We start from the raw sequence: 9626 nt of genomic DNA on the forward strand, positions 1-9626 counted from the left end.
TCCCTACCCTGAATGTACTACTTTAAACAGTTTAAATAGCATTCATTTAAAAAAAACCAAACAAACTGCAATATCAAATAAGGAACTAACAGAAGGGTAGTCAGATCCTTTGGTTTATTCACTGCCACTTGCAGTGACGTTAATGTTACATCACAACACAGGTGTTTACACAAGTGCAATGATAAAGCACCACAGTAACAGGTTGAATTCCCACCAAGCAACTTGCACACAGCTAGAACAGTGATGTTTCCAGCCACTCTACGGGTGTAGGATAGAAATAAGGATCCGAGATATCTTCATTCCCACAGTATTTGAGCAACTCCTCACAGCAGGTTGCCATTTACCACAGTTACCCACTTCTGTCATGTTCCAGGATATGTCCCATCCCTTCCAGGCACCAGGAAAGGGTGTTCAAATGGTTTCTCCACCCAGGTATACGTTAAGCACAAATTGGCCAGAACAATCCGGTGTCTAGTTAATCTAGCATCCAGGGGAAGGCTGGGTGTTACTCAGCCTAAAAGACAATACTTTTCCTACAAGATCTCATTTTGCATTAAATCCTTGGCCAGAATATAAATAAATTTTCAGAAGCAGATTACTTCATGGAAAGTAATGTTCATAAAGGCCCTCAGAATCAGATCGTGTAATTTTTCACTAGCCATTGATTTTCTTCAGAAACAAAAAGGGTAAGGATTAGAATTACAAAGGTTTTACTAATATTCTTTCTGTAGGGAGCATGTATTAGCCACTGACATGTTAGACTGCATGGTGCTATTTTTGGCCTTGACTACATGAATAATCATTTCACACATGATGGACAGCTTTAACTCAAATCATGTTTCATCATTTACATTCATATTGATATTCATTTATATACAGTCAACCTGGGGAGTAGAAAGTGTGCTATATATAAAAAGCAGAACTAGCTGTTTTCCAAATCCCGCACCTACAACTTAAATATCCATAAAGTATATTGCTGTAGTTGTCCAGGATAACAGTGACAATATTTTACAAGTAGCTACCAGTCAGTTAAGGAACATGGGAGAAAAAATAGTCGTCTTCAGAGGAGCAGCACTATTTTAATTTTTCCTACTTATTCAAGATGTAACCTAATTATTTATTGCACATAACTACTAATCACCACCGCCTGTGATCACAATTTAATCTTTAATGAACATATAAAGTTATTTACATTTTATGGATGGATGAAATGAAGCACATATTCATGTTAAATGGTAACACTAATTCTGGGTCACCCACCTGGGATCCCTCTATTTAAGAGGGAGTGTGTTTCATATGTTTGTAATAGATTTCCACTGTAGTCATGTGGAAAGCACACTATAAAAATAAGCCTCGTTGACAATAAAACATTTTTAAGCATCACCTTTCATATTAAGTCTATCTGGACTCCTTGACTACAGTTTTAGTGGCATATTCATCTGCAATCACTACCTTAAAAAAACCAAAAAAACCCAGTCCCAGCAGAATTAAATTCAGAACAAGAAGTCAGCTGAGCTATGCAACCAACTAGTAGCAGTAGGAGAGTATTATCCTCTGGACTGGGCAGGACCGACTATTTCTATTGTCTTTTGCTGATAGTATAAGCAAGCAAGGCTCAAGGATACTTCCTGTACTTGTATTTACAACTATTGCCAGTCCATGCTCAGTCTCATCACTTTTCAGCCTCGTATTCCATTCTACCAACCTTAAATCCCACAGGGGTTCACACAAATAGTCTGTTTTCACTTGGTTCCTCCTACTGTCTGGATCCCAACAGAGGAATCTCTGCAGTGGAGCTTGATTTCCTTACAAAAAGAAATGGAAGGGAAAAAAAAAAAAAAGTATTTTTTCCACTGCATAGAAATCTCTCCCAGGACTTTCTGAAGTTTCTTATTATTCAGTAAGCCTAAGGCATACATTCAGCATGGAACACCTCAGCCTAAATTAAAACAAAACCTATGCCTTTCAGTTGTGACCTGCTTTCTTAGGATCCTGTCCACTTCAGCTTTGCTATCATTAAATGAAAAAAAAAAAAAAAAAAAAAAAAAAAAAAGGCTGACAGTTTCCATACTTCAGTCAAAATTCACACAGCAAGTGAAGCTGTTAGACTTCTTGGCACTGAGTAATTACTGTACACTAGTAAAACCAGGTTAGACAGAAGCCATGATACTTTAATAAATCCCAAGTACATTTAGTAACTCTTCTTATAAAGTATTTTATTGCCAGTAACAGAACTACAGGAAGATACAAGGCACACAGCTTTTGATCATTTACTACAGTGTGCTAAGGGCTATTTAGAACAGCAACTCACTTTTAAGTAAACATGAGTATATTAATGAGTATCTTAACATTTCCGTGGCTGTTGAATAATGTAAATTCTTTTAGGCAGTATGAACTTCTCCAAGGCAGGCTGTGGCTTTTGGTGAGCCACTTGTAATGCTGCTGCATGAATTTTGTGGCTCATCTGTAACATTAAAAGAGGGGGAAAAAAAGTTGTGATAGAATATAGCTTTTCTGCTATTCTCTTCCTAAGTTCCATCATATGAAAGTAGTTTAAAAAAAGTAGTAAAACCTAACTCCACAAAAAGTTCAAATGATCAATGCATAAAACTCATAGTGACTCTGTACATTTAATTGTAATTTCTGTTTTCAAAGTGATATTAGCCTGACTACCTTCAGTGAACTATTCATTTTTTTTCTTCCTCCCTTTTTTTAGTAAAAGCAGAGCAAATAATCAGTATGCCAGAGTTAACAGTAAGTTGCTTCAAATTCTTTTCTTCCCAGATTCAAAATCATCATCTTTACAGTATCCAATTATCACTTTCTAAATTACTGCGGAAGCTGCATGGATGGGACTCTGGAAACCAACAGGAGAAGGAAATGGTAGGTCACAAGAAAGGAGATGGGGACAAGCGGAAGAGAAACAGGATGAGTTCTATCTGTTCTCCTTAACAAACAAGTCTAAGCAAAAATTCAAGATCTACATTCTAAAGCTATAATCACATCTGTTGATGAAAGGCTTATGTTGAAATGATGCAAATGATGTTTTACCAAGCTCTATGGATGAGGAACTCTTGTATGCTTCAGAATCTAAAGACTGCAAGTGTATGAAAAATAGATGGTAACTGTCAGATCTTCAGATTAGCATGCAAATTAAAAAGCTGCTTGTTAAATCAGCTCTTGCGAAGTATAGGTGTAAGAGTCTGCATCAACAGCCTAGCAAGAGATACTGGACAGTAGTTGTAAGCATAGCGATAAAGGGAGGGGTCCATCAACAGCTTTGCAGCACAAAATTTTCAATGATCTCGTAGTATTTCCAAGGAAGAATTCAAGAAGCTGCTTCACTATCTAATGTCAGGCCTCGGATGAAATAGCTGCATAGGCAGCAACAGTGGAATATGCCGTGCCTGTTGTCTCAGGGATCACTTACAGTAGTTTGGCATTAGCTTACCACCTTGGTATCCACTGTGCACTTGTCAGTGACAGTACCCACCTCCTTCAAGAAGCTATCTTTCTGCTTCTCCAAGTTGCACCCTTACAGAAGTTAAAGCTATTTCCACAGTGGGATAAAGAACTGACGATTAGGTTTTGTTCTGGGTTGTAATCCCAGCTCTGCCACAAACTTACTACGTCACTGATAATTCTTCCTCACATTTCAATAAATCTAAATCAACATACCACTTTAAAAAAAGGACACACCTTAATAACTTGCTGTACTTTTCTGTAACAGGTATACATAACTACCCTGGGGCTACTTAGTGTTAAAATAGGAATGGAATCAAATATAGCAGATTAAGGAGGGAAGACTAGTTACTTTTTTGCCATCTAGCATTTTAGCTGCACAACTGCTGAAGAAATAGATCATCTCAAGAATATTTGGTGGTAGATGACAAACATACAAATGTTAGATGACAGCAGTTTAAGGAAAATTCACTTTTTTTTTTTTTTTTTTAATGTTTAGCTTTATGGAGAAGCCCTGACAAACATGTATCTTGTTCTTCCAGATGTACTTACTTTGCTCAGCACTTCTGCTAGCAATACACCCGTGTTCTGAGTCTCTGAAAAACTGGCAATAGCACTGTAAAGCAAAAGAAAAAAGTATTTAGCATTTCTATCTCACAGAAACACTTGTCACCTTCATTTTCCAGACCTAACACAAACATTTTGTAATAGAAATTTAGGTTTTGCAGCTAAATCCTTTAATCACATTAAAGATTATATGATATTAAAAAAAAGGTATGCTGCCTCAGAACAGAAAAATGCAAACATCTGTGTTGCAGGCTGTTTTATTTAGATACAGTTTTATACAAAAATCTACATATAAAATATCCTTAAATATCTCAAAAGGGACCTTTTTTGGTCCACTGTGGAGTAGCTTCACAGAAGCTGAGCGCTGATATCCAGAACTACAAAATTTGACTCCGTAATTTTCTTGATTCCAGTCTAGACTCATGAAAAAAATTGACCCTCTGCTTTTGGGGATGTTTCCTCCGACAGCAGCAATTTGTCAAGCAAGAACTTTTTGCACAAGATTATGCCATTAACTTCATATTCCGCTGAAGAACAGCCATGTTACCAATATTCCACAAATAAATAATTTGTGGATATGAAATAATTTAGTTCAGCAACAGGAAGAACTGTTGATTGCACATTCTTCTGATGATACCATTATTTGCAGTGACACCTCTGTAGCTAAAACAGTGTTGAGAAAAATCATTATTACCCTTTCACATGGAACCAGATACCTTAAATATGATTCTTGAAGAAGCAGATACTGCTTAAGTTAATGATTCTGTGGATCAGGCAAGACACACTTCCTACTGAAATTTCAATTTAGCAATCGATAGTTTGCCACACTGACAAATAAGTTATTCAAGATCTCTTTATGCCATCAGATAACTATGACTATGGAAAAGACAGCAGCAAAACTACACCCAGACAACTAGCAATCAATGAAAATAAAAACCTTTTAACTCCAGAAAAAAACACAAACCAAAAAAACCCCCAAGTTATTAAAAAAACAACAACAAAAAACCCAACACACCAAACTTTGATCGTTTTGCTTAAATAATGAGGTATAGCCAAATGTAATGTATTGTCAGAAAACTGTCAGGCAAGCATCTAGTTATTAACATGATGCATTACATTCTATTATGCCATATATTATACAGCAACTTTAGAGCAAGCATGCTTGGTTTTTTTTTTTTTTAGAACTAGTTCTCAAAGCTCAGCTCCTGCCAAGACCAATCTCAGCTCCGAGTAGCCACTTTAAGCTACGACACTGACTTTAAGCCTCTCAGATAATCTCATCTGAATAAGAAAATTGGAGGCAATGAATCTGTATATGACAGCTACTAAGCTACTTTACCACATTCTCTGTGACTTCTGTGATTGCAACCTGACAATGACATCCATCATCCCAACAAGGTATGTATACTATATTGAGTAACCATTGATTCTGGCACAGGGAACTAGTAAACAGGAAAGAAGTCAGTGTTACTGGCTCAGCTTTGTTCCAAAAATTGTATTGTAGGTTAGTGTCCTCCAAGCCAGTGAGGAAAAAAACATACAAACAAAAACCTACAGTGGTGATTTCTGTAGCCTGCCAAGAAATAGTGCCAATAGGTCAGTGTTAAATATGGCTAAAACCGGTTAATTTAAGTTATCCAGCTGATTACAACATTTTAGAGGGGGGAAAAAAAATAAAAAAATAAAAACCAAACACATCTTGGTCCAAAAACTGAGTTCATCTGTCAGTCTAGTCACAAGCGTCCGTTTTAACTCCTGGCAAAATAGTCGATTTTACAATGACATTACTAGATTACAGTACTTTGGAGTGAGATACTATGACTGCAATGTACACACAGACACTCAACTGAAAAGGAAGCCTTCTTGACAGCACCTAAAGATATTCAGAAACACCAGAGGTAAATCTGTTTATGAAAAGTAATATAGGGAACTTCTCTCCAAATCTCAGTATGGAAAAAAAAGTGGGAGTCAAAACAAAGTCACCCAGACTGCTTACCTATCCTGTCTTATCCAGGCTTTTTAAATGGTTACCTGCGTACTACAGAAACTCCATAGCATAGGTGGCTCCTTTCTTACAGGTAAGAAATAACTGATGTCCTTAAATCCCCAGCAGTGAAAGCAGTAATTCACAGCTTTCAGGGTAATTCCAAGATATGCTTTAATAAAGACATGATTCTAGAGCTGCTCCTAGTTTGTACAGGCCTCTTCAGCAAGCCCAGAGCAAGCTATCATGAGGACAATACAAGGACTGCTTGAAGGGAGTTCGGTTCTTATGAGATACAACAGAATATTTAATCTTGTTTTCTTTCAAGTTTATTTTTATGCATAAAACTAGTCCCAATTTGGGACTACAGGAGAGGCACCTGGACAGAAATCAGAGCCCAATCCTACAGGTAAAAATATTTGCATACAAGTGCTTTTTCATAGTAAGATGACAAAGTCACTTTTAAAGCAACAACATACATGTTTCCCACCCATACCTAATAAAGTAACACTCAACAGTTTTCAAGGGAAGAATGAACTCCAGGCTGTCCTCATTCTAAAGCGGACAAAACCCTCATCTCCTGCTCTCAAGAGTCACCAAGATCAGACTGTGCTCTCCTCTTGAAGCTGGGCTGCTGAGCAGCAAAAATTCAATGTTTTAGAGGGCTAGAAAAAAGTGTACACTAGTTGCAGGAGCACTCATTAGAGAAGGATATCCAAGTTCCAGTCTCAACTTACATATTATTTTGAACACTGACAAAAGCGATATAGGTATTAAATGCAAACAAGTTACAACGCCAAGCGAAATTTTAGATCCACCTTCCCAAGCACAGTACTTTAACCATTACATTTTGTCTTATCCCCACAAATCTCAAGTCTTTTTCTATGAAGTCTTTTTCCATGAGTCTTTTTTCCATTAAACTTCAACCGGAAGCATCTAGCTCACTGGTGAAGGCAACTGACACAGCAAGGTACATACCATTTTTAGCTGACAACAGGCTAAAATTCAGGTCTTCCATTTCCTCACAAATATCCTAATCATCACATGGAGAACGATATGTACACCACTTCCTTGCACAATGAGGTCATAGCTATCAGGACACAGCAGATTTGTTCCAAGAGCAGATCACTGTATCAGGCTCCTTTGAATAAAACCTTAACATCACACTGACTGGTTTCTGAATGTCACAGCAATTGTGAAGGGTGCTAGGTACTCTGCAATAACTATGCAGTTCTAGATATGCCCAAAAGAACTGGAGGCTCTTAAAGGGAAGTTTTGTGCAAAAAAAGAAGGTATGCGGTGAGATAAGGAGCATCCAAACTGGGTGGCCACTGAGAACATTTAAAGTTGCAATAGAAGCAAAAACCTGAGTGTCTAAATTCTATTTAGGCACTGGGTTCCATTTAGGATTTGGACTCTAATGCAATTTCAGGAACACCACAACTCATTAAAATTTTACCCTCTTATCCTTATATTGGACAACTTAAGTTTTTGTTAAGTGATATTTAAGAATTAAAGTGCATATATTTTAGAAAAACATTCAGTCTTCATTTGAAAGAGCTGTAAGAAAGTATTTGTTTTGATGACCACTTCAACCAGTCACTGCTACCTTATTCAAAAGTAGAAGCATGCCTTCATTTGGGGGCAAAATAGCTTGAGTAACCTTATGAAGCAGAAAACAGGAAAAGCCAAATTAGATTTCAGATTAAAATACGAGGTATAGCCTATACAGGAGATAATAGACTCTTTGTGGGGGGGTGGGAGATGTGGGTTTAATTTCCTTCAGAATGAGGACAGCCTAAAATTCATTCTTATTTCAGTGCAAACTGTTTGACCATTACTTTATTAGGTACAGGTAGACAACACATGGTTTTGATTTCTGTTCCATAACACATGATGATAGGGAAGACATTCAGCCCTTGTCTTTCATTGCAAGGCATTGTCTTTAGGTTTTGAAGTTTGTTTTTTGCTTTTTGTTGTTTGCTTGTTTACATTGATGATTACCTCAAAGTTACCTTTTATCTATAAATCACACAAGTTAATTTAAGAATTGAACTCTTCAGAGATTAAGAGTTGTCTTTGTTTTCAACCTTCAGCCCTTTACCTATGAACTTTAACTATGGGGCGGGGGGAACAAGACCTGCAATGCAATACCTTGTTTTTTCTTTTCCTGGAGCTTTAGCCTTTTTCTCAACAGGTCCATTTTCTTGCTTTTTAGACACTCTCATACCTCCAGCTTTAACTGCAAGAAGAGAATAGAATTTATGTAAAAGTATCTACAGAATTACATTCTACTTTACTTACATTTAGAGAAGAAAAAATACTTACACCCCAGATAATTGGTAACAAGAACGCATCTTCCAATATTTAACTCTACGTTTAACTTTTGAACATGCACATACACAGAAGTAAGCCAAAGAGATCCAACAAAGACTTTACACTTCTGTGTCATAGCATACTCAATCAGTTTCCAAATACTATAATCAAGAAGTCAGAGGGGTTTTGGTCACTGCTTAACTATATTAAATCTTAACACCTTATTATGTTAATATGCATTCTTCCCCCATAATGTCCGATGTAATAGTTTCCATTTTAATTTTAAAGCAAAGCAAAACAAACCTCTAAACACTTTCAGGTTTTCAAACAAAGTCACCAACAGCAAAAAAGGTTTCATAATTTGCCCAAAGTATTCTAGAATAAGCCTAATAATGCAGAGAAGAACCAGCAGCATACTCATTTTGTATTTGTGTTCTAGCATGTTTAATTATATTTTATTAATATATCTGCCAATCACAAAGCCAATTAGCACTAATTAAGCTATAGACGACCTAACAATAACAATCTATGTTCTGAGGCATGTCAGAAAATTCAATTCTGAACAAAGAACATGTAAAGTTACCTAAAACATCTTGTTGAAAGAAAAAATACCCTCATGACCAGGGAGAAAGTATAAGTTTTAAAACTGTGAGAGTAAGAAAGAAGAAACTTAGTATGCATTTCTCATTATTTTGAGGAAGTTGCTTCATCTTACAGCAAGGTTCCAATTCTTATAATGAATAATCAAGACTACAGTTTTCAAACTCAAATATTTGGGGACGGGAGTGAATATGGAATGGAGAAAAGCTTCAAGAATTACTCAGCTACATAGCACAAGAAATGTATTTGGCCATTTTCGGGGGAGCAGATGTGTCCATCTGTAACACCCATTTTCTACCAAATGTGACTACTCACCTTGTATTCCTGGTTGGAGGTTTAGTTTTAGAAACAAGAATTCCCCTTCAGTCATGTCCAAAGCAGCCTTACAGTGCTGGAGTTGTGCAATATCTAGACTTGGCTTTTCTTTTCTTTTCAAAATTATATATACACAGTTAATTATACTGCTGTATAAGCAGCAAATGAATTGCCTAGCCATCTTACAGCTGCAAATACACTAAAGATCTAGTCTGAACCAAGTTCTTTTGGAAGTCTAACTGCAAAATGAAAACTCTCCTCTGAAATGGAAGTGTCGACCATTTCTAATTACCTACCAGCAAAGAGAATCAAGATTCTAAACACCCTTGGCTCACAAGGTATGAAACTTTTCCTTGTCTTTGTAAGCAGGGAGATAAAATGA

At 36.7% G+C, this 9626-nt stretch overlaps 1 protein-coding gene across 3 annotated transcripts in view; it reads right to left on the reverse strand.

Annotated features, from left to right (window-relative positions):
- Positions 1-9383, reverse strand: part of TANC1 (tetratricopeptide repeat, ankyrin repeat and coiled-coil containing 1) — a 119554-nt gene extending 110171 nt beyond the window's left edge. For 2 of the 3 annotated variants that reach the window (XM_069780567.1, XM_069780566.1), the window contains exons 1-3: positions 9245-9383; positions 8168-8255; positions 4015-4078 (exon numbers count right to left, since the gene is read on the reverse strand). The gene's annotated coding sequence lies outside the window, so the exon portion shown is untranslated. The remainder of the gene's footprint in view (positions 1-4014; positions 4079-8167; positions 8256-9244) is intronic. The other variant, XM_069780573.1, reaches the window with a different exon arrangement.
- Positions 9384-9626: the final 243 nt, after the last annotated feature.

This window comes from Haliaeetus albicilla, chromosome 4, assembly GCF_947461875.1.
Source record: "Haliaeetus albicilla chromosome 4, bHalAlb1.1, whole genome shotgun sequence".
NCBI classification, from domain to species: domain Eukaryota; kingdom Metazoa; phylum Chordata; class Aves; order Accipitriformes; family Accipitridae; genus Haliaeetus; species Haliaeetus albicilla.